The following is a 25,012-nucleotide window of genomic DNA, read 5'->3' on the forward strand; positions in this document are numbered from 1 at the left end:
TGAAGCAGAGAATGTTACAGTCTCTGATGTCTCTCTGGAAGGCAACCCTTGCTCGGATTTCATCTACCTTGTCAAGAGACTGGACATTGGCAAGTAGTATACTCGGGAGAGGTGAGCGATGTGCCTGTCTACGGCGCCTGACCAGAAGACTGCGCCGTCTTCCCCTTCAGCGGCGCCGTTGTTTTGGGTCGCCTGCTGGGATCCGATCCATTGTCCTGGGTGGTACCAAACAGAGGATCTGCTTCGGGAAAGTCGTATTCCTGGTCATAATGTTGGTAAGTTGATGTTGCTCTTATATCCAATAGTTCCTCCCGGCTGTATGTAATAAGACTTAAGATTTCCTGGGGTAACAGTGTAAGAAATAATACATAAAAAAACAAAATACTGCATAGTTTCCTAAGAACGCGAAGAAAGGCGGCCACCTTGGGGCTGTCCTCCTGGCCGTCGTCATCCTGCAGCTGGAGTGTCACGTCATTTGGGGGCTATTGTCACGTCTACTCCGAGATTCAGAGAGAGTCAGATCAACTTTATTTTACCACCAGGGGGAAATTAATTTGGTCATGTGCTTAAAAAGAGAGTTCATGAAAACACAAACTACACAAAATAATTAATTCAAAGTGCTATAGCTACACATTTAAAGTGAAAGTGCAATATGCTGTATACTCGGGACAAACAGACTAAACAGCCTAATGGCTGTTGGAATCAAAGAGTCCCCTTATCTGTTTAAATTTTATTTTGAAGAAGTCTCTTTCCCCTTGTCCGGCTGCTTCTATGACTGAATTTTGAGTGAAGGGGATGAGTCCTGTCCTGTAAAATGTGCTGTCCTGTAAAATCCTTTCAAATCCTTTCAACTCGCATATCAGACCAAAGGACAGCACACTCTGCAGGACAGATTTTATAGAACATTTGTAAGATATAGCAGTCAACATTAAAATGGTTCAGTTTGCGTTAAAAGCATGTATCTGTTGCAACTACTTTACCTTTGCAAAGGCACAGTCATTGAATTTCAGTTTGTCTATTTCGATTCCCAGGTACTGATATGTGGTCACTATCGACTGATTCCCCATTGATCTTCGTAGGGGGTAGTGGAGTTTTGTTCAATTTGAAATCGATTTCCATCTCTTTTGTTTTCTTAACCTTACTGGCGCAGGTGTTCCGCTAGCGACCCACCTTGACAACATCCGGTGAAATTGCGGAGCATGAAATTCAAATTACAGAAATATAAATATTTAACATTCATGGAAATAAGTGTCATACATCAAAATAAAGCTTAACTTCTTGTTAATCCAGCCGCTGTGTCAGATTTCAAAAAGGCTTTACGGCGAAAGCACACCATGTGATTATCTGAGGACAGCGCCCCGCATACAAAAGTATGAAAAAACATTCAACCAGGCAGGTGTGCCACGAAAGTCAGAAAAAGTGATATAATAAATGCCTTACCTTTGAAGATCATCTTCTGTTGGCACTCCAAAAGGTCCCAGCTACATCACAAATGGTCCTTTTGTTCGATTAAGTCCTTCATTTTGTCCCCAAAAACTCAGTTTAGCTGGCGCGCTTCATTCAATAATCCACCGGTTTCCCTCTTTCAAAATGCAAACAAAAATTAATCCCAAACGTTACCAATAAACTTCTCCAAACAAATCAAAAAACATTTATAATCAAACCTCAGTTACCCTAATACGTGAATAAATGATAAAATTTAAGACGGAGAATCGTTATTATCTTTACCGGAGATAAACAACAAAGAACGCGCTCTCATCCACGCGCATGAAAACACTACAGCCAAAATGGGAGTCACTTAGAAAAACTACAAATTCTAATAAATTTTTCCAAAAACCAACCTGAAACTCTTTCTAAAGACTGTTGACATCTAGTGGAAGCCCTAGGAACTGCAATCTGGGAGGATTTCGCCTCATAATAAACATGACAGTCATTCACAGAAATCTGTATATCAACAGCTGGTATACTGTCCAAGGCCAATTTCTGCTGCGATATAAAATCACACATGTCAAACCTACAATGGAAACTGTTCAAATAATTTTCAAAGCAAGGTCATTTTTGACAGTCATATAATGTCTCTTTGGTTTGTAGCCTGTGACGGTTTGTAGCCCTTTCCAGGCTTTCCTACTGTCCTTGTCCTTCTAAAGGATCTCTAATTTGTCTTTGTATGCTGCCTTGCACTCCTTTTGCTTTTAAGTTGCCTCTGAATATTTTTACTTTCCTCTTTATTGCCACCTGATTTAAACACCCTTTGTTCTGGACGAGGCGCTCTTTTAATTCCCGAGTTACCCACGGGTTATTATTGGGAAAGATATTAACTTTCTTTTTGGGAATAACGAGATCCTCACAGAAACGGATGTACTCAGAGACAGTATCCGCTGGCTCTTCCAGGTCATTGGCGCTGTCTATCAGGGCCTCCCAGTCAGTGGACTCAAAACAGTCCTGGAGGACTTCAGGAGTCCAGCTTTTAATCTCCACTTATTTAGCCTTCTCTCACTGCAGACACGCTTTGTAGACTTGGAGGAGCTGAACCATGTTTTGAGCCGAACCCCCAAGATTGGGTAGTGCCTTGGAAAAATATGCACCTGGGATGTTATCATAATAGATGTCGAGACAGGCTTCATTTCGGGTAGGACATATTGGTGATATGATGGTAAGTGTTCAGATTGCACATGTTAGTCTCCCAGGATCAGCTTTACTGCTTCAGGTGACTGTTTCAGGCTGTGATACAAGGTCATGAATCATGTCGGCAGCTATTTGGGTGTCAGCAGAGGGGGCTATGCAAACAATAAATAATCAAAACTGATATATTTCCCGTGGCAGGTTGTATGGCTGTAGGTTAAGCAATGACTTTATTACAGACCTTATGCTCAGTTGTAATATGGGAATGATTGCAACATTTCTCATTGACGAATGCACAAACTCCACCACCATTTCTCTTACTAGAGATTCGGTCCATTTGAACTATTCTGCCATGCAGTCCACAACGGAGTCGGGATCCTGTTCCGTAACCAGGTCTGAGTGATCAAACAGGATTGTCGGTTCCCTGAGAGGTATTGGGTACAAGCCCGTAGCTCATCAGTCTTATTCCTTATGCTTTGTACATTTCCATGCATAATAGATGTTCTGAAGGGCTGTCTTTTAATCCGATTCCGAATTCCTCCTCTACTGCCACGCTTCCACGTTTAGAAGCCTTTCCTTGGGAACACTGATTGTATTAATGGTGGTATTGCAGTGTACTGTAGACTTGCAGCAAAGGGTCGGAGATTAAACAGGACATCTCTTGCGTATGATATCCGCGGTTGTGGCTCGCTGTATCCATTGAGGGTTAGGTCAACAGCTTGTTTGGTGCGTTTCACCCAAAAAAATGATTTAAAACTAACTGCTATTTGCCTCTATTAATTATCCAATTTAATACCACTAAAAACTTGGTGGTTTTGAAGTAGATCGCAACTTTTAAAACACTTTAACCTCTCTAGGATAGGTGGGATGGTAGCGTCCCACTTGGCCAAAATCCAGGAAAAATGTAGCGCGCCAAATTCAAATATATTACTATACAAATCTATCTTTCATGAAATCACACATGAAAGACACCAAATTAAAGCTACACATGTTGTGAATCCAGCCAACATGTCTGATTTCAAAAAGGATTTACGGGGAAAGCACACCAAACAATTATGTTAGCTCAGTATATAGCCACAGAAAAACACAGCCATTTTCCCAGCAAAAGATAGTACTAACAAAAACCAGAAATAGAGATACAATTAATCACTAACCTTTGAACATCTTCATCAGATGACACTCATATGCCATCATGTTACACAATTTTTGTTTTTATTTATGTTTTTATGTTTTATGTTTTGTTCGATAATGTGCATATTTATATCCACAAATCTCGGTTTACATTGGCGCCATGTTCAGAAATGCCTCCAAAATATCCGGAGTAATTACAGAGCCACGTCAAATAACAGAAATACTCATCATAAACTTTGATGAAAGATACATGTTTTACAGATAATTAAAGATACACTTGTTCCTAATGCAACCGCTGTGTCAGATTAAAAAAAAACTTTACGTAAAAAGCACACCATGCAATAATCTGAGACGGCACTCAGATAGTAACAACATTTCTCCGCCATGTTGGAGTCAACAGAAATACGAAATTACATCATAAATATTCCCTTAACTTTGATCATCTTCATCAGAATGCAGTGCCAGGAATCCTAGTTCCACAATAAATTGTTGTTTTGTTCGATAATGTCCATTACTTATGCCTAATTAGCTAATTTTACTAGCATGTGTAGTGCACGTGTCCAAACTCTTGCGCAGATGCAGGCAAACGTTGGACGAAAACTTCAAAAAGTTATATTCCAGGTTGAATAAACTGGTCAAAGTAAGTAGAGAATCAATCTTCAGGATGTTGTTATCATTTATATCCAATGAGGTTCCAACCGGAGAATTTTTTTCAGTCTCTATAAGTAATGGAACGCAAGACGATATGAGGAAAGCGCACGACCAAGAACTGGCAATCTGCCAGACCACTGACTCATTCCCCTCCCATCCGGTCCCACAACACGGCATAAGCTTCATTCCACGTTCTACTGACTATTGACATCTAGTGGAAGGCGTATGAAGTGCAAACAGATCCATATATTACAGGGAATTGAATAGGCAATGACTTTAACAACGACCACTCTCAGATTTTTCACTTCCTGTTTGGATTTTTTCTCAGGTTTTTGCCTGCCATATGAGTTCTGTTATACTCACAGACATCATTCAAACAGTTTTAGAAACGTCAGAGTGTTTTCTATCCAATAGTAATAATAATATGCATATATTAGCATGTGGGACAGAGTTGGAGGCAGTTCCCTATGGGCACGAAATTCATCCAAAAGTGAAAATGCTGCCGCCTATACCAAAGAAGTTAATCAAGTAGTGCACCAAGGAGGGATCGAACCGTGTCTCAAAAGCAGCAGAAAAGGTCAAATAAGGTCACCAAAATTTCCGTTACGCCTAATCATGACTGGCCCCTGCGTGGAACAGTGGGTTAACTGCCTTGTTCAAAAAACTAAGATATTGGTAAATGTGTTAAATGCCAAGTTTTGATTAAACAGTTATTATAAGTAAAAAACTAAACGTTTGGCATGTAGCCAAGTCACAACAAACAGCACATCAGCACAATGAGGAAGTGCATTTACAGAGTAGCCTAATGATGAGGTGCAGGTGTGCATAATGATGGGTTGCCAGGACTGGCGGTTAGTAGACCGGCGATGTCGCCGGAGGGAGGGAGAGGTTAGCATGTAAATTGGCGTCTGTTCTTGCAGCGACAGTCATTTGTGCTTGTTTTTTTTTGTTGTTTAAGTAAATAAAACACTAAACAATCACAATACAGTAACTATTGGTCACTCTTATGTACAGTTGAAGTCGGAAATTTACATACACAGGTTGGAGTCAAACTATAGTTTTGGCAAGTCGGTTAGGACATTTACTTTGTGACACAAGTCACAATCCAGAAAATTATGGCATGGCTTTAGAAGCTTCTGATAGGCTAATTGACATAATTTGAGTCAGTGTACCTGTGGATGTATTTCAAGACCTACCTTCAAACTCAGTACCTCTTTGCTTGACATGAGAAATTCAAAAGAAATCAGCCAAGACCTCAGAAAAAAAATGTAGACCTCCACAAGCCTGGTTCAACCTTGGGAGCAATTTCCAAACGACAGAAAGTACCACGTTCATCTGTACAAACAATAGTCCGCAAGTATAAACACCATGGGACCACGCAGCCGTCATACTGCTCAGGAGATGAATGTACTTTGGTGCGAAAAGTGAAAATCAATCCCAGAACAACAGCAAAGGACCGTGTGGAGATGCTGGAGGAAACGGGTACAAAAGTATCTATATCCACAGTAAAACGAGTCCTATATCGACATAACCTTAAAGGCCGCTCAGCAAGGAAGAAACCACTGCTCCAAAACCGCCACAAAAAAAAGACAGACTACGGTTTGCAACTGCACATGGGGACAGAGATCGTACTTTTTGGTGAAATGTCCTCTGGTCTGATGAAACAAAAATAGAACTGTTTGGCCATAATGACCATCAATATGTTTGGAGGAAAAAGGGGGAAGCTTGCAAGCCGAAGAACACCATCCCATCCGTGAAGCACGGGGGTGGCAGCATCATGTTGTGGGGGTGCTTTGCTGCAGGAGGGACTGGTGCACTTCATGCATCATGAGGTAGCAAAATGATGTGGATATATTTAAGCAACATCTCAAGACATCAGTCAGGAAGTTAAAGCTTGGTTGGAATTGGGTCTTCCAAATGGACAATGACCCCAAGCATTCTTCCAAAGTTGGCTTAATGGCTTAAGGACAACAATGTCAAGGTATTGGAGTGGCCATCACAAAGCCCTGACCTTAATCCTATAGAAAATGTGTGGGCAGAACTGAAAAAGCGTGTGTGAGCAAGGAGGCCTACAAAACTGACTCAGTTACTCCAGCTCTGTCAGGAGGAATGGGCCAAAATTCACACAACTTATTGTGGAAGCTTGTGGAAGGCTACCTGAAATGTTTGACCCAAGTTAAATAATTTAAAGGCAATGCTACCAAATTCTACTTGAGTGTATGTAAACTTCTGACCCACTGGGATTGTGATGAAATAAATAAAAGCTGAAATAAATAATTCTCTCTACTATTATTCTGACGTTTCACATTCTTAAAATAAAGTGGTTATCCCTTGTGACCTAAGACAGGGAATTTGAACTGAGTTTAAATGTATTTGGCTAAGGTAAACTTCCGACTTCAAATGCAATTTTTTAAAATATGTATTCATTAAAGAATTGTCATTTATTAATGATAAACCTTTAAACTGCACTCTTCCACCCCTCCCTCCCTATCTCTCCCCACCTTTCTATTTTTCAGCTCCAGATCACAAAACCTACACACAGTCCAAGGGTTGCAGTTCTGCCAACTTCCTTCTGGTCACAAATTGTATTCAGAGAAATATCCAATAAACCAAAGAATGCTTTAACTGTGAATATACTTTATTGTATATATTTACCTCAAATAAAATGGAGCATAGATAAAATAAACAAGTTATTACAATTTATTTACATTGGGTCTAATGTGTGTGTGTGAGGGAGACATGTTTTTTCAACTCAGAATAAAGCACACAGAATTTCCTCAAACTGTACACAATAAGCCATAGTCTTTTAAAATATTATCAATCACACTTTGATTTCATAGATATTTAGAATAATTATGTAGATATTGAGAATGGATATGAAGGAGTAGATATCTCCAATCCTAAAATAAAATGGTGCAATCATTAAACAAACAAGTCTTTACAACTTATTTACATTGTGGATGTGTGTGAGTGCATGTTTTATTTTTCCTTGTCAGCCACCCATCTCTGCTTTGTCAGTCTTGATAGGCCCAGTGTCTTCTGGTTAAGGCTGGAATGATTGGCAGATCTGAAAGATAGATGCACTAAGTAACAGTAAGTATACAGCTCAACATGTCTGTGTGTACATCTTTTGGTGTGGTGAGCATATGCAATATAATTCTGAATTACCTGTATCCATCTGGGTATCCTCAAAGGTTTCTCCCTTCACCGGCCAGTGTAGTAAGAACTGGTGCAGCCGGTAAATTAAATACCACAGCAGATGACTGCTGTGACTGCAGCTGAACTGCTGGGGGTGGCAGATCTAAGAGAGAGAGAGGCACAATTTTCTTAACTGACAATAATCATACAACTAAATAGACTGAATGAGTGTAATGCCTAAATTTAATCAGATCAAGCGTTAACCGGCGACAGCTGACACCCGCATAGCTGATGGTGTCAGGTGTAACATTGATCATTGTAACATTGATCATTGTCACAAGACTACACCCGTCCTACTCTCACTACACGTTCAGAACAAGAAAGTGTAGGTTATATAGAAATACAGTTCCACCTAAGACGCCTCCAAAACAACCGCTATGTGGATGTCGGCTAAAGCGGACGTGATTGAATAGAGCCCCAAGTGAGGGAGGGTGTGCATGTGTGTGTACATGCATGTGATAATTACATGTCGTGGCCGGTATAGCAGATGCAGGGGCAGACGACTGCAGCTGTGAAGACTATGGTTGAGCTAATAGGGGTGTAAGATCTAAAAGACAAAGGAACAATTTTCTTAAGTTAAAATAATTATACAACAAAACAAAGTGAGTGAGTGTGCATACGTGTGTTTGATAATTACCTGGACCACATCACACTGCTTCAGGTCTACAAGCCTCTGGAAGTTCCAGCGTGCCACTCCAGGCCTAGAACAGCTTGGTGGAAAGACGGTTACCTGTCAACCATCAAGCAGGTTGACAGATCTGAAAAATGGGCACAATATAATTTAAATGACAAAGCCTTGACTACACACTACCTAAACAGAACAGACTATTGGAGGTGCACAGTAGTACATAGAGCCATGACTATAAGGAACTCTATTCCACATCAAGTTACTCATGCAAGCAGTAAAATTAGATGTAAAAAAAACAGATAAAAATACACCTTATGGAACATAAGAGACACATGCATACAAATGATAACATGCGCACTGTACACACGGCTACACAAGGATTTTGTGTTGTAGATATGTGGTAGTAGAGAAGTGGCCTGAGGGCACACACTTAATGTGTTGTGATGTTTTAAAGTTGTATAACTGCCTTAATTTTGCTGGACCCGAAGAAGAGTAACTGCTGTCTTGGCAGCAGCTAATGGGGATCCATAATAAATACAATACAACAAATGAATTAAGTTTGTATCTGGCAACCCACGCAGCAGACTTCATTTTCTCAACTGCTCATTTTACTTGCCCTTGCAATCTGATGTGTGTGTGTGTGTGTGTGTGTGTGTGTGTTGTGTTATTATTACTTAGAAGTGTCAACCTGACCACATCCTTGTAGTAGACCATTCAGTGATTAGCTTGAGAAAAATTACTATCATTGTACAGTCAAAAAGGATATAAAATATTCAGATCTGAATTGACAAATTTGACTAAATCGTCTAAATCATAATTTTCCCACTGTGCTTCTACGTCTACATTGCTTGCTCTTTGGGGTTTTAGGCTGGGTATCTGTATAAGCACTTTGTGACAACTGCTGATGAATAAGGGGCTTTATAAAATACATTTGCTTGTATATGCTTCTATTCATGTCAGTAACTCTAAATCTAAACATGACATTGAGTTGTCTTACATTTCCTCAATAGGAAGTTGTACCTTAAGCAAACACCTTTTCCTGGTCTTTCCTGCTGGGGACAGGGGGCTTCAGGTTTGGGATTGGACGGCCTAGAGAATTGGAATATTACAAGAATTAGTGTCCACATTTATGAATGAATGAAATTCAATATGGGTTAGCTGTGTATCTCATCTGATTGAGAATTGCTCATATGCCTGATATGCCTATTTGCTTTCGTCGTAAAGCCTTTTTGAAATCGGACACTGTGGCTGGATTAACAACAAGTGCATCTTTAAAATGGTGTGAAATACATGTATGTTTGAGGAATTTTAATTATGAGATTTCTGTTGTTTTGAATTTGGCGCCCTGCAGTTTCACTGGCTGTTGACGAGGTGGGATGCTACTGTCCCACGTACCCTAGAGAGGTTAATCCCACCACAGTGTCCGATTTCAAAAAAGCTTTACGACGAAAGCATACCATGCGATTATGTTAGGTCAGCACCTAGTCACAGAAAAACAGCCATTTTTCCATCCAAAGAGAGGAGTCACGAAAAGCAGAAACAGAGATAAAATGAATCGCTAACCTTTGATGATCTTCATCAGATGACACTCATAGGACTTCATGTTACACAATACATGTATGTTTTGTTCGATAAAGTTCATATTTATATCCAAAAATCTCAGTTTACATTGGCGCGTTATGTACAGTAATGTTTTCCTTCCAAAACGTCTGGTGATTTTGCAGAGAGGCACATCAATTTACAGAAATACTCATAATAAACATTGATAAAAGATACAAGTGTTATGCATGGAATTATAGATAAACTTCTCCTTAAAACACCAAAGCTGCCATTTTAAAACCACTGTGGGTTACAAAACCAGGAACTCCACTTTACTAGAGAGGTACTTCAACCAACTAAGACATGGTGCCAGGCAACATGCAAAGACAAGTTCAGAATCTTGGCCCCCGGTTCAGACAGCTGAGGGAAAAGCTGAACAAAAAGAAGGTTGGACTTGGGTGTGCTCATACCACCAACTTTTGGTTGACTGGCCTAATGGGCTAACCGAAAGGCACCAGAGAAAGGAGGTAGAGATAAGTTACGGACTCCAACAAAATTGACACGTCACACAATTATGTAGGTGTGAAAAATAGGTCCCTAGGTGAAAAGGGTTGGGAACTCAAGGATTAGACCATTTGCTATTTTGTATCAGATCACTCTTTCCATTCCATTGTTCAGGGAAGGAGGAGACAAAAAAATAATGATTGACTCTAGTGGGACTCGAACCCACAACCTTTGAATCTCTTCAACAATCTCTCTCTAGAAGTCCAATGCGCTATCCATTGCGCCACAGAGCCATTTTGCTAACAAGCCAAATTCACCATTTTTCGTGTGCGGGACATAGCCCGGCTCTGTCAAAGTAACTTTCTAAAGTTAGATGGCGGGCTGGAAATCAGTTAATACACCAAAGCTGCCATTTTAAAACCACTGTGGGTTACAAAACCAGGAACTCCACTTTACTAGAGAGGTACTTCAACCAACTAAGACATGGTGCCATGCAACATGCAAAGACAAGTTCAGAAACTTGGCCCCCGGTTCAGACAGCTGAGGGAAAAGCTGAACAAAAAGAAGGTTGGACTTGGGTGTGCTCATACCACCAACTTTTGGTTGACTGGCCTAATGGGCTAACCGAAAGGCACCAGAGAAAGGAGGTAGAGATAAGTTACGGACTCCAACAAAATTGACAAGTCACACAATTATGTAGGTGTGAAAAATAGGTCCCTTGGTGAAAAGGGTTGGGAACTCAAGGATTAGACCATTTGCTATTTTGTATCAGATCACTCTTTCCATTCCATTGTTCAGGGAAGGAGGAGACAAAAAAATAATGTTTGACTCTAGTGGGACTCGAAACAACAAACTTTGAATCTCTTCAACAATCTCTCCTAGAAGTCCAATGCGCTATCCATTGCGCCACAGATCCATTTTGCAAACAAACCAAATTGACCATTTTTCGTGTGCGGGACATAGCCCGGCTCTGTCAAAGTAACTTTCTAAAGTTAGATGGCGGGCTGGAAATCAGTGAAAACACCAAAGCTGCCATTTTAAAACCACTGTGGGTTACAAAACCAGGAACTCCACTTTACTAGAGAGGTACTTCAACCAACTAAGACATGGTGCCAGGCAACATGCAAAGACAAGTTCAGAATCTTGGCCCCCGGTTCAGACAGCTGAGGGAAAAGCTGAACAAAAAGAAGGTTGGACTTGGGTGTGCTCATACCACCAACTTTTGGTTGACTGGCCTAATGGGCTAACCGAAAGGCACCAGAGAAAGGAGGTAGAGATAAGTTACGGACTCCAACAAAATTGACACGTCACACAATTATGTAGGTGTGAAAAATAGGTCCCTTGGTGAAAAGGGTTGGGAACTCAAGGATTAGACCATTTGCTATTCTGTATCAGATCACTCTGTCCATTCCATTGTTCAGGGAAGGAGGAGACAAAAAAATTATGGTTGACTCTAGTGGGACTTATCCCACAACCTTTGAATCTCTTCAGCAATCTCTCCTAGAAGTCCAATGCGCTATCCATTGCGCCACAGAGCCATTTTGCAAACAAACCAAATTGTCCGTTTTTCGTGTGCGGGACATAGCCCGGCTCTGTCAAAGTAACTTTTAAAAGTTAGATGGCGGGCTGGAAATCAGTGAAAACACCAAAGCTGCCATTTTAAAACCACTGTGGGTTACAAAACCAGGAACTCCACTTTACTAGAGAGGTACTTCAACCAACTAAGACATGGTGCCAGGCAACATGCAAAGACAAGTTCAGAAACTTGGCCCCCGGTTCAGACAGGTGAGGGAAAAGCTGAACAAAAAGAAGGTTGGACTTGGGTGTGCTCATACCACCAATTTTTGGTTGACTGGCCTAATGGGCTAACCGAAAGGCACCAGAGAAAGGTGGTAGAGATAAGTTACGGACTCCAACAAAATTGACACGTCACACAATTATGTAGGTGTGAAAAGTAGGTCCCTTGGTGAAAAGGGTTGGGAACTCAAGGATTAGACCATTTGCTATTTTGTATCAGATCACTCTTTCCATTCCATTGTTCAGGGAAGGAGGAGACAAAAAAATAATATTTGACTCTAGTGGGACTCGAACCCACAACCTTTGAATCTCTTCAACAATCTCTCCTAGAAGTCCAACGCGCTATCCATTGCGCCACAGAGCCATTTAACTAACAAACCAAATTGATCATTTTTCGTGTGCGGGACATAGCCCGGCTCTGTCAAAGTAACTTTCTAAAGCTAGATGGCGGGCTGGAAATCAGTGAAAACACCAAAGCTGCCATTTTAAAACCACTGTGGGTTACAAAACCAGGAACTCCACTTTACTAGAGAGGTACTTCAACCAACTAAGACATGGTGCCAGGCAACATGCAAAGACAAGTTCAGAAACTTGGCCCACGGTTCAGACAGCTGAGGGAAAAAAACTGAACAAAAAGAAGGTTGGACTTGGGTGTGCTCATACCACCAACCTTTTGTTGACTGGCCTAATGCGCTATCCGAAAAGCACCAGAGAATGGTGGTAGAGATAAGTTACGGACTCCAAACTAAATTTACACGTCACACAATTATGTAGGTGTGAAAAATAGGTCCCTTGGTGAAAAGGGTTGGGAATTTAAGGATTAGACCATTTGCTATTTTGTATCAGATCACTCTTTCCATTCCATTGTTCAGGGAAGGAGGAGACAAAAAAATAATGTTTGACTCTAGTGAGACTCGAACCCACAACCTTTGAATCTCTTCAACAATCTCTCCTAGAAGTCCAATGCGCTATCCATTGCGAAACAGAGCCATTTTGCTAACAAGCCAAATTCACCATTTTTCGTGTGCGGGACATAGCCCGGCTCTGTCAAAGTAACTTTCTAAAGTTAGATGGCGGGCTGGAAATCAGTTAATACACCAAAGCTGCCATTTTAAAACCACTGTGGGTTACAAAACCAGGAACTCCACTTTACTAGAGAGGTACTTCAACCAACTAAGACATGGTGCCATGCAACATGCAAAGACAAGTTCAGAAACTTGGCCCCCGGTTCAGACAGCTGAGGGAAAAGCTGAACAAAAAGAAGGTTGGACTTGGGTGTGCTCATACCACCAACTTTTGGTTGACTGGCCTAATGGGCTAACCGAAAGGCACCAGAGAAAGGAGGTAGAGATAAGTTACGGACTCCAACAAAATTGACAAGTCACACAATTATGTAGGTGTGAAAAATAGGTCCCTTGGTGAAAAGGGTAGGGAACTCAAGGATTAGACCATTTGCTATTTTGTATCAGATCACTCTTTTCATTCCATTGTTCAGGGAAGGAGAAGACAAAAAAATAATGTTTGACTCTAGTGGGACTCGAACTCACAACCTTTCAATCTCTTCAACAATCTCTCCTAGAAGTCCAATGCGCTATCCATTGCGCCACAGATCCATTTTGCAAACAAACCAAATTGACCATTTTTCGTGTGCGGGACATAGCCCGGCTCTGTCAAAGTAACTTTCTAAAGTTAGATGGCGGGCTGGAAATCAGTTAAAACACCAAAGCTGCCATTTTAAAACCACTGTGGGTTACAAAACCAGGAACTCCACTTTACTAGAGAGGTACTTCAACCAACTAAGACATGGTGCCAGGCAACATGCAAAGACAAGTTCAGAAACTTGGCCCCCGGTTCAGACAGGTGAGGGAAAAGCTGAACAAAAAAGAAGGTTGGACTTGGGTGTGCTCATACCACCAACTTTTGGTTGACTGGCTAATGGGCTAACCGAAAGGCACCAGAGAAAGGTGGTAGAGATAAGTTACGGACTCCAACAAAATTGACACGTCACACAATTATGTAGGTGTGAAAAATAGGTCCCTTGGTGAAAAGGGTTGGGAACTCAAGGATTAGACCATTTGCTATTTTGTATCAGATCACTCTTTCCATTCCATTGTTCAGGGAAGGAGGAGACAAAAAATTTATGTTTGACTCTAGTGGGACTCGAACCCACAACCTTTGAATCTCTTCAACAATCTCTCCTAGAAGTCCAATGCACTATCCATTGCGCAACAGAGACATTTTGTTAACAAGCCAAATTCACCATTTTTCGTGTGCGGGACATAGCCCGGCTCTGTCAAAGTAACTTTCTAAAGTTAGATGGCGGGCTGGAAATCAGTTAATACACCAAAGCTGCCATTTTAAAACCACTGTGGGTTACAAAACCAGGAACTCCACTTTACGAGAGAGGTACTTCAACCAACTAAGACATGGTGCCAGGCAACATGCAAAGACAAGTTCAGAAACTTGGCCCCCGGTTCAGACAGCTGAGGGAAAAGCTGAACAAAAAGAAGGTTGGACTTGGGTGTGCTCATACCACCAACTTTTGGTTGACTGGCCTAATGGGCTAACCGAAAGGCACCAGAGAAAGGTGGTAGAAATAGGTTACGGACTCCAAACAAAATTTTCACGTCAGTCAATTATTTAGGTGTGAAAAATAGGTCCCTTGGTGAAAAGGGTTGGGAACTCAAGGATTAGACCATTTGCTATTTTGTATCAGATCACTCTTTCCATTCCATTGTTCAGGGAAGGAGGAGACAAAAAATTTATGTTTGACTCTAGTGGGACTCGAACCCACAACCTTTGAATCTCTTCAACAATCTCTCCTAGAAGTCCAATGCGCTATCCATTGCGCAACAGAGCCATTTTGTTAACAAGCCAAATTCACCATTTTTCGTGTGCGGGACATAGCCCGGCTCTGTCAAAGTAACTTTCTAAAGTTAGATGGCGGGCTGGAAATCAGTTAATACACCAAAGCTGCCATTTTAAAACCACTGTGGGTTACAAAACCAGGAACTCCACTTTACGAGAGAGGTACTTCAACCAACTAAGACATGGTGCCAGGCAACATGCAAAGACAAGTTCAGAAACTTGGCCCCCGGTTCAGACAGGTGAGGGAAAAGCTGAACAAAAAGAAGGTTGGACTTGGGTGTGCTCATACCACCAACTTTTGGTTGACTGGCCTAATGGGCTAACCGAAAGGCACCAGAGAAAGGAGGTAGAGATAAGTTACGGACTCCAACAAAATTGACACGTCACACAATTATGTAGGTGTGAAAAATAGGTCCCCTGGTGAAAAGGGTTGGGAACTCAAGGATTAGACCATTTGCTATTTTGTATCAGATCACTCTTTTCATTCCATTGTTCAGGGAAGGAGGAGACAAAAAAATAATGTTTGACTCTAGTGGGACTCAAACCAACAAACTTTGAATCTCTTCAACAATCTCTCCTAGAAGTCCAATGCGCTATCCATTGCGCCACAGATCCATTTTGCAAACAAACCAAATTGACCATTTTTCGTGTGCGGGACATAGCCCGGCTCTGTCAAAGTAACTTTCTAAAGTTAGATGGCGGGCTGGAAATCAGTTAAAACACCAAAGCTGCCATTTTAAAACCACTGTGGGTTACAAAAACAGGAACTCCACTTTACTAGAGAGGTACTTCAACCAACTAAGACATGGTGCCAGGCAACATGCAAAGACAAGTTCAGAATCTTGGCCCCCGGTTCAGACAGCTGAGGGAAAAGCTGAACAAAAAGAAGGTTGGACCTGGGTGTGCTCATACCACCAACTTTTGGTTGACTGGCCTAATGGGCTAACCGAAAGGCACCAGAGAAAGGAGGTAGAGATAAGTTACGGACTCCAACAAAATTGACACGTCACACAATTATGTAGGTGTGAAAAATAGGTCCCTTGGTGAAAAGGGTTGGGAACTCAAGGATTAGACCATTTGCTATTCTGTATCAGATCACTCTGTCCATTCCATTGTTCAGGGAAGGAGGAGACAAAAAAATTATGGTTGATTCTAGTGGGACTTATCCCACAACCTTTGAATCTCTTCAGCAATCTCTCCTAGAAGTCCAATGCGCTATCCATTGCGCCACAGAGCCATTTTGCAAACAAACCAAATTGACCGTTTTTCGTGTGCGGGACATAGCCCGGCTCTGTCAAAGTAACTTTTAAAAGTTAGATGGCGGGCTGGAAATCAGTGAAAACACCAAAGCTGCCATTTTAAAACCACTGTGGGTTACAAAACCAGGAACTCCACTTTACTAGAGAGGTACTTCAACCAACTAAGACATGGTGCCAGGCAACATGAAAAGACAAGTTCAGAAACTTGGCCCAAGGTTCAGACAGGTGAGGGAAAAGCTGAACAAAAAGAAGGTTGGACTTGGGTGTGCTCATACCACCAACTTTTGGTTGACTGGCCTAATGGGCTAACCGAAAGGCACCAGAGAAAGGAGGTAGAGATAAGTTACGGACTCCAACAAAATTGACACGTCACACAATTATGTAGGTGTGAAAAATTGGTCCCTTGGTGAAAAGGGTTGGGAACTCAAGGATTAGACCATTTGCTATTCTGTATCAGATCACTCTGTCCATTCCATTGTTCAGGGAAGGAGGAGACAAAAAAATTATGGTTGACTCTAGTGGGACTTATCCCACAACCTTTGAATCTCTTCAGCAATCTCTCCTAGAAGTCCAATGCGCTATCCATTGCGCCACAGAGCCATTTTGCAAACAAACCAAATTGACCGTTTTTCGTGTGCGGGACATAGCCCGGCTCTGTCAAAGTAACTTTTAAAAGTTAGATGGCGGGCTGGAAATCAGTGAAAACACCAAAACTGCCATTTTAAAACCACTGTGGGTTACAAAACCAGGAACTCCACTTTACTAGAGAGGTACTTCAACCAACTAAGACATGGTGCCAGGCAACATGAAAAGACAAGTTCAGAATCTTGGCCCCCGGTTCAGACAGGTGAGGGAAAAGCTGAACAAAAAGAAGGTTGGACTTGGGTGTGCTCATACCACCAACTTTTGGTTGACTGGCCTAATGGGCTAACCGAAAGGCACCAGAGAAAGGTGGTAGAGATAAGTTACGGACTCCAACAAAATTGACACGTCACACAATTATGTAGGTGTGAAAAATAGGTCCCTTGGTGAAAAGGGTTGGGAACTCAAGGATTAGACCATTTGCTATTTTGTATCAGATCACTCTTTCCATTCCATTGTTCAGGGAAGGAGGAGACAAAAAAATAATGATTGACGCTAGTGGGACTCAAACCCACAACCTTTGAATCTCTTCAACAATCTCTCTCTAGAAGTCCAATGCGCTATCCATTGCGCCACAGAGCCATTTTTCAAATAAACCAAATTGACCATTTTTCGTGTGCGGGACATAGCCCAGCTCTGTCAAAGTAACTTTCTAAAGTTAGATGGCGGCCTGGAAATCAGTTAAAACACCAAAGCTGCCATTTTAAAACCACTGTGGGTTACAAAACCAGGAACTCCACTTTACTAGAGAGGTACTTCAACCAACTAAGACATGGTGCCAGGCAACATGCAAAGACAAGTTCAGAATCTTGGCCCCCGGTTCAGACAGCTGAGGGAAAAGCTGAACAAAAAGAAGGTTGGACTTGGGTGTGCTCATACCACCAACTTTTGGTTGACTGGCCTAATGGGCTAACCGAAAGGCACCAGAGAAAGGAGGTAGAGATAAGTTACGGACTCCAACAAAATTGACACGTCACACAATTATGTAGGTGTGAAAAATAGGTCCCTTGGTGAAAAGGGTTGGGAACTCAAGGATTAGACCATTTGCTATTCTGTATCAGATCACTCTGTCCATTCCATTGTTCAGGGAAGGAGGAGACAAAAAAATTATGGTTGACTCTAGTGGGAATATCCCACAACCTTTGAATCTCTTCAGCAATCTCTCCTAGAAGTCCAATGCGCTATCCATTGCGCCACAGAGCCATTTTGCAAACAAACCAAATTGACCGTTTTTCGTGTGCGGGACATAGCCCGGCTCTGTCAAAGTAACTTTTAAAAGTTAGATGGCGGGCTGGAAATCAGTGAAAACACCAAAGCTGCCATTTTAAAACCACTGTGGGTTACAAAACCAGGAACTCCACTTTACTAGAGAGGTACTTCAACCAACTAAGACATGGTGCCAGGCAACATGAAAAGACAAGTTCAGAAACTTGGCCCACGGTTCAGACAGGTGAGGGAAAAGCTGAACAAAAAGAAGGTTGGACTTGGGTGTGCTCATACCACCAACTTTTGGTTGACTGGCCTAATGGGCTAACCGAAAGGCACCAGAGAAAGGTGGTAGAGATAAGTTACGGACTCCAACAAAATTGACACGTCACACAATTATGTAGGTGTGAAAAATAGGTCCCTTGGTGAAAAGGGTTGGGAACTCAAGGATTAGACCATTTGCTATTTTGTATCAGATCACTCTTTCCATTCCATTGTTCAGGGAAGGAGGAGACAAAAAAATAATGATTGACTCTAGTGGGACTCGAACCCACAACCTTTGAATCTCTTCAACAATCTCTCTCTAGAAGTCCAATGCGCTATCCATTGCGCCACAGAGCCATTTTGTTAATAAACCAAATTGACCATTTTTCGTGTGCAGGACATAGCCCGGCTCTGTCAAAGTAACTTTCTAAAGTTAGATGGCGGGCTGGAAATCAGTTTAAACACCAAAGCTGCCATTTTAAAACCACTGTGGGTTACAAAACCAGGAACTCCACTTTACTAGAGAGGTACTTCAACCAACTAAGACATGGTGCCAGGCAACATGCAAAGACAAGTTCAGAATCTTGGCCCCCGGTTCAGACAGCTGAGGGAAAAGCTGAACAAAAAGAAGGTTGGACCTGGGTGTGCTCATACCACCAACTTTTGGTTGACTGGCCTAATGGGCTAACCGAAAGGCACCAGAGAAAGGAGGTAGAGATAAGTTACGGACTCCAACAAAATTGACACGTCACACAATTATGTAGGTGTGAAAAATAGGTCCCTTGGTGAAAAGGGTTGGGAACTCAAGGATTAGACCATTTGCTATTTTGTATCAGATCACTCTTTCCATTCCATTGTTCAGGGAAGGAGGAGACAAAAAAATAATGTTTGACTCTAGTGAGACTCGAACCCACAACCTTTGAATATCTTCAACAATCTCTCCAAGAAGTCCAATGCACTATCCATTGCGCAACAGAGACATTTTGCTAACAAGCCAAATTGACAATTTTTCGTGTGCGGGACATAGCCCGGCTCTGTCAAAGTAACTTTCTAAAGTTTGATGGCGGGCTGGAAATCAGTTAAAACACCAAAGCTGCCATTTTAAAACCACTGTGGGTTACAAAACCAGGAACTCCACTTTACTAGAGAGGTACTTCAACCAACTAAGACATGGTGCCAGGCAACATGCAAAGACAAGTTCAGAAACTTGGCCCCCGGTTCAGACAGGTGAGGGAAAAGCTGAACAAAAAGAAGGTTGGACTTGGGTGTGCTCATACCACCAACTTTTGGTTGACTGGCCTAATGGGCTAACCGAAAGGCACCAGAGAAAGGTGGTAGAGATAAGTTACGGACTCCAACAAAATTGACACGTCACACAATTATGTAGGTGTGAAAAATAGGTCCCTTGGTGAAAAGGGTTGGGAACTCAAGGATTAGACCATTTGCTATTTTGTATCAGATCACTCTTTCCATTCCATTGTTCAGGGAAGGAGGAGACAAAAAAATAATGTTTGACTCTAGTGAGACTCGAACCCACAACCTTTGAATATCTTCAACAATCTCTCCAAGAAGTCCAATGCACTATCCATTGCGCAACAGAGACATTTTGCTAACAAGCCAAATTGACAATTTTTCGTGTGCGGGACATAGCCCGGCTCTGTCAAAGTAACTTTCTAAAGTTTGATGGCGGGCTGGAAATCAGTTAAAACACCAAAGCTGCCATTTTAAAACCACTGTGGGTTACAAAACCAGGAACTCCACTTTACTAGAGAGGTACTTCAACCAACTAAGACATGGTGCCAGGCAACATGCAAAGACAAGTTCAGAAACTTGGCCCCCGGTTCAGACAGGTGAGGGAAAAGCTGAACAAAAAGAAGGTTGGACTTGGGTGTGCTCATACCACCAACTTTTGGTTGACTGGCCTAATGGGCTAACCGAAAGGCACCAGAGAAAGGTGGTAGAGATAAGTTACGGACTCCAACAAAATTGACACGTCACACAATTATGTAGGTGTGAAAAATAGGTCCCTTGGTGAAAAGGGTTGGGAACTCAAGGATTAGACCATTTGCTATTTTGTATCAGATCACTCTTTCCATTCCATTGTTCAGGGAAGGAGGAGACAAAAAATTTATGTTTGACTCTAGTGGGACTCAAACCCACAACCTTTGAATCTCTTCAACAATCTCTCCAAGAAGTCCAATGCACTATCCATTGCGCAACAGAGACATTTTGCTAACAAGCCAAATTGACAATTTTTCGTGTGCGGGACATAGCCCGGCTCTGTCAAAGTAACTTTCTAAAGTTTGATGGCGGGCTGGAAATCAGTTAAAACACCAAAGCTGCCATTTTAAAACCACTGTGGGTTACAAAACCAGGAACTCCACTTTACTAGAGAGGTACTTCAACCAACTAAGACATGGTGCCAGGCAACATGCAAAGACAAGTTCAGAAACTTGGCCCCCGGTTCAGACAGGTGAGGGAAAAGCTGAACAAAAAGAAGGTTGGACTTGGGTGTGCTCATACCACCAACTTTTGGTTGACTGGCCTAATGGGCTAACCGAAAGGCACCAGAGAAAGGTGGTAGAGATAAGTTACGGACTCCAACAAAATTGACACGTCACACAATTATGTAGGTGTGAAAAATAGGTCCCTTGGTGAAAAGGGTTGGGAACTCAAGGATTAGACCATTTGCTATTTTGTATCAGATCACTCTTTCCATTCCATTGTTCAGGGAAGGAGGAGACAAAACATTTATGTTTGACTCTAGTGGGACTCGAACCCACAACCTTTGAATCTCTTCAACAATCTCTCTCTAGAAGTCCAATGCGCTATCCATTGCGCCACAGAGCCATTTTTGTAAATAAACCAAATTGACAATTTTTCGTGTGCGGGACATAGCCCGGCTCTGTCAAAGTAACTTTCTAAAGTTAGATGGCGGGCTGGAAATCAGTTAAAACACCAAAGCTGCCATTTTAAAACCACTGTGGGTTACAAAACCAGGAACTCCACTTTACTAGAGAGGTACTTCAACCAACTAAGACATGGTGCCAGGCAACATGCAAAGACAAGTTCAGAAACTTGGCCCCCGGTTCAGACAGGTGAGGGAAAAGCTGAACAAAAAGAAGGTTGGACTTGGGTGTGCTTATACCACCAACTTTTGGTTGACTGGCCTAATGGGCTAACCGAAAGGCACCAGAGAAAGGTGGTAGAGATAAGTTACGGACTCCAACAAAATTGACACGTCACACAATTATGTAGGTGTGAAAAATAGGTCCCTTGGTGAAAAGGGTTGGGAACTCAAGGATTAGACCATTTGCTATTTTGTATCAGATCACTCTTTCCATTCCATTGTTCAGGGAAGGAGGAGACAAAAAATTTATGTTTGACTCTAGTGGGACTCGAACCCACAACCTTTGAATCTCTTCAACAATCTCTCTCTAGAAGTCCAATGCGCTATCCATTGCGCCACAGATCCACTTAGTAAATAAACCAAATTGACCATTTTTCGTGTGCGGGACATAGCCCGGCTCTGTCAAAGTAACTTTCTAAAGTTAGATGGCGGGCTGGAAATCAGTTAAAACACCAAAGCTGCCATTTTAAAACCACTGTGGGTTACAAAACCAGGAACTCCACTTTACTAGAGAGGTACTTCAACCAACTAAGACATGGTGCCAGGCAACATGCAAAGACAAGTTCAGAATCTTGGCCCCCGGTTCAGACAGCTGAGGGAAAAGCTGAACATAAAGAAGGTTGGACCTGGGTGTGCTCATACCACCAACTTTTGGTTGACTGGCCTAATGGGCTAACCGAAAGGCACCAGAGAAAGGAGGTAGAGATAAGTTACGGACTCCAACAAAATTGACACGTCACACAATTATGTAGGTGTGAAAAATAGGTCCCTTGGTGAAAAGGGTTGGGAACTCAAGGATTAGACCATTTGCTATTTTGTATCAGATCACTCTTTCCATTCCATTGTTCAGGGAAGGAGGAGACAAAAAAATAATGTTTGACTCTAGTGAGACTCGAACCCACAACCTTTGAATCTCTTCAACAATCTCTCCAAGAAGTCCAATGCACTATCCATTGCGCAACAGAGACATTTTGCTAACAAGCCAAATTGACAATTTTTCGTGTGCGGGACATAGCCCGGCTCTGTCAAAGTAACTTTCTAAAGTTAGATGGCGGGCTGGAAATCAGTTAAAACACCAAAGCTGCCATTTGAAAACCACTGTGGGTTACAAAACCAGGAACTCCACTTTACTAGAGAGGTACTTCAACCAACTAAGACATGGTGCCAGGCAACATGCAAAGACAAGTTCAGAAACTTGGCCCCCGGTTCAGACAGGTGAGGGAAAAGCTGAACAAAAAGAAGGTTGGACTTGGGTGTGCTCATACCACCAACTTTTGGTTGACTGGCCTAATGGGCTAACCGAAAGGCACCAGAGAAAGGTGGTAGAGATAAATTACGGACTCCAACAAAATTGACACGTCACACAATTATGTAGGTGTGAAAAATAGGTCCCTTGGTGAAAAGGGTTGGGAACTCAAGGATTAGACCATTTGCTATTTTGTATCAGATCACTCTTTCCATTCCATTGTTCAGGGAAGGAGGAGACAAAAAATGTATGTTTGACTCTAGTGGGACTCGAAACTACAACCTTTGAATCTCTTCAACAATCTCTCTCTAGAAGTCCAATGCGCTATCCATTGCGCCACAGAGCCATTTAGTAAATAAACCAAATTGACCATTTTTCGTGTGCGGGACATAGCCCGGCTCTGTCAAAGTAACTTTCTAAAGTTAGATGGCGGGCTGGAAATCAGTTAAAACACCAAAGCTGCCATTTTAAAACCACTGTGGGTTACAAAACCAGGAACTCCACTTTACTAGAGAGGTACTTCAACCAACTAAGACATGGTGCCAGGCAACATGCAAAGACAAGTTCAGAATCTTGGCCCCCGGTTCAGACAGCTGAGGGAAAAGCTGAACATAAAGAAGGTTGGACCTGGGTGTGCTCATACCACCAACTTTTGGTTGACTGGCCTAATGGGCTAACCGAAAGGCACCAGAGAAAGGAGGTAGAGATAAGTTACGGACTCCAACAAAATTGACACGTCACACAATTATGTAGGTGTGAAAAATAGGTCCCTTGGAGAAAAGGGTTGGGAACTCAAGGATTAGACCATTTGCTATTTTGTATCAGATCACTCTTTCCATTCCATTGTTCAGGGAAGGAGGAGACAAAAAAATAATGTTTGACTCTAGTGAGACTCGAGCCCACAACCTTTGAATCTCTTCAACAATCTCTCCAAGAAGTCCAATGCACTATCCATTGCGCAACAGAGACATTTTGCTAACAAGCCAAATTGACAATTTTTCGTGTGCGGGACATAGCCCGGCTCTGTCAAAGTAACTTTCTAAAGTTTGATGGCGGGCTGGAAATCAGTTAAAACACCAAAGCTGCCATTTTAAAACCACTGTGGGTTACAAAACCAGGAACTCCACTTTACTAGAGAGGTACTTCAACCAACTAAGACATGGTGCCAGGCAACATGCAAAGACAAGTTCAGACACTTGGCCCCCGGTTCAGACAGGTGAGGGAAAAGCTGAACAAAAAGAAGGTTGGACTTGGGTGTGCTCATACCACCAACTTTTGGTTGACTGGCCTAATGGGCTAACCGAAAGGCACCAGAGAAAGGTGGTAGAGATAAGTTACGGACTCCAACAAAATTGACACGTCACACAATTATGTAGGTGTGAAAAATAGGTCCCTTGGTGAAAAGGGTTGGGAACTCAAGGATTAGACCATTTGCTATTCTGTATCAGATCACTCTGTCCATTCCATTGTTCAGGGAAGGAGGAGACAAAAAAATTATGGTTGACTCTAGTGGGACTTATCCCACAACCTTTGAATCTCTTCAGCAATCTCTCCTAGAAGTCCAATGCGCTATCCATTGCGCCACAGAGCCATTTTGCAAACAAACCAAATTGACCGTTTTTCGTGTGCGGGACATAGCCCGGCTCTGTCAAAGTAACTTTTAAAAGTTAGATGGCGGGCTGGAAATCAGTGAAAACACCAAAGCTGCCATTTTAAAACCACTGTGGGTTACAAAACCAGGAACTCCACTTTACTAGAGAGGTACTTCAACCAACTAAGACATGGTGCCAGGCAACATGAAAAGACAAGTTCAGAAACTTGGCCCACGGTTCAGACAGGTGAGGGAAAAGCTGAACAAAAAGAAGGTTGGACTTGGGTGTGCTCATACCACCAACTTTTGGTTGACTGGCCTAATGGGCTAACCGAAAGGCACCAGAGAAAGGTGGTAGAGATAAGTTACGGACTCCAACAAAATTGACACGTCACACAATTATGTAGGTGTGAAAAATAGGTCCCTTGGTGAAAAGGGTTGGGAACTCAAGGATTAGACCATTTGCTATTTTGTATCAGATCACTCTTTCCATTCCATTGTTCAGGGAAGGAGGAGACAAAAAAATAATGATTGACTCCAGTGGGACTCGAACCCACAACCTTTGAATCTCTTCAACAATCTCTCTCTAGAAGTCCAATGCGCTATCCATTGCGCCACAGAGCCATTTTGCAAATAAACCAAATTGACCATTTTTCGTGTGCGGGACATAGCCCGGCTCTGTCAAAGTAACTTTCTAAAGTTAGATGGCGGGCTGGAAATCAGTTAAAACACCAAA

The 25,012-nt window shown here is 42.1% G+C and overlaps 7 non-coding genes across 7 annotated transcripts; all 7 read right to left on the bottom strand.

The window, feature by feature from the left end:
• Positions 1–10,474: 10,474 nt before the first annotated feature.
• On the bottom strand, positions 10,475–10,566 carry trnar-ucu (transfer RNA arginine (anticodon UCU)). Its single transcript is given in 2 exon segments — positions 10,475–10,510; positions 10,530–10,566. It is a non-coding gene; the product is annotated as a tRNA-Arg (tRNA).
• Positions 10,567–12,343: 1,777 nt separating this feature from the next.
• trnar-ucu (transfer RNA arginine (anticodon UCU)) lies at positions 12,344–12,434 on the bottom strand. Its single transcript is given in 2 exon segments — positions 12,344–12,379; positions 12,398–12,434. It is a non-coding gene; the product is annotated as a tRNA-Arg (tRNA).
• Positions 12,435–14,839: 2,405 nt separating this feature from the next.
• On the bottom strand, positions 14,840–14,930 carry trnar-ucu (transfer RNA arginine (anticodon UCU)). The gene is given in 2 exon segments: positions 14,840–14,875; positions 14,894–14,930. It is a non-coding gene; the product is annotated as a tRNA-Arg (tRNA).
• Positions 14,931–18,574: 3,644 nt separating this feature from the next.
• Positions 18,575–18,666, bottom strand: trnar-ucu (transfer RNA arginine (anticodon UCU)). The gene is given in 2 exon segments: positions 18,575–18,610; positions 18,630–18,666. It is a non-coding gene; the product is annotated as a tRNA-Arg (tRNA).
• A 2,401-nt stretch (positions 18,667–21,067) lies between these two features.
• Positions 21,068–21,159, bottom strand: trnar-ucu (transfer RNA arginine (anticodon UCU)). Its single transcript is given in 2 exon segments — positions 21,068–21,103; positions 21,123–21,159. It is a non-coding gene; the product is annotated as a tRNA-Arg (tRNA).
• A 533-nt stretch (positions 21,160–21,692) lies between these two features.
• Positions 21,693–21,784, bottom strand: trnar-ucu (transfer RNA arginine (anticodon UCU)). The gene is given in 2 exon segments: positions 21,693–21,728; positions 21,748–21,784. It is a non-coding gene; the product is annotated as a tRNA-Arg (tRNA).
• A 3,024-nt stretch (positions 21,785–24,808) lies between these two features.
• Positions 24,809–24,900, bottom strand: trnar-ucu (transfer RNA arginine (anticodon UCU)). Its single transcript is given in 2 exon segments — positions 24,809–24,844; positions 24,864–24,900. It is a non-coding gene; the product is annotated as a tRNA-Arg (tRNA).
• Between the last annotated feature and the right edge of the window lie 112 nt (positions 24,901–25,012).

Source organism: Salvelinus fontinalis, chromosome 13 (assembly GCF_029448725.1).
Source record: "Salvelinus fontinalis isolate EN_2023a chromosome 13, ASM2944872v1, whole genome shotgun sequence".
NCBI classification, from domain to species: domain Eukaryota; kingdom Metazoa; phylum Chordata; class Actinopteri; order Salmoniformes; family Salmonidae; genus Salvelinus; species Salvelinus fontinalis.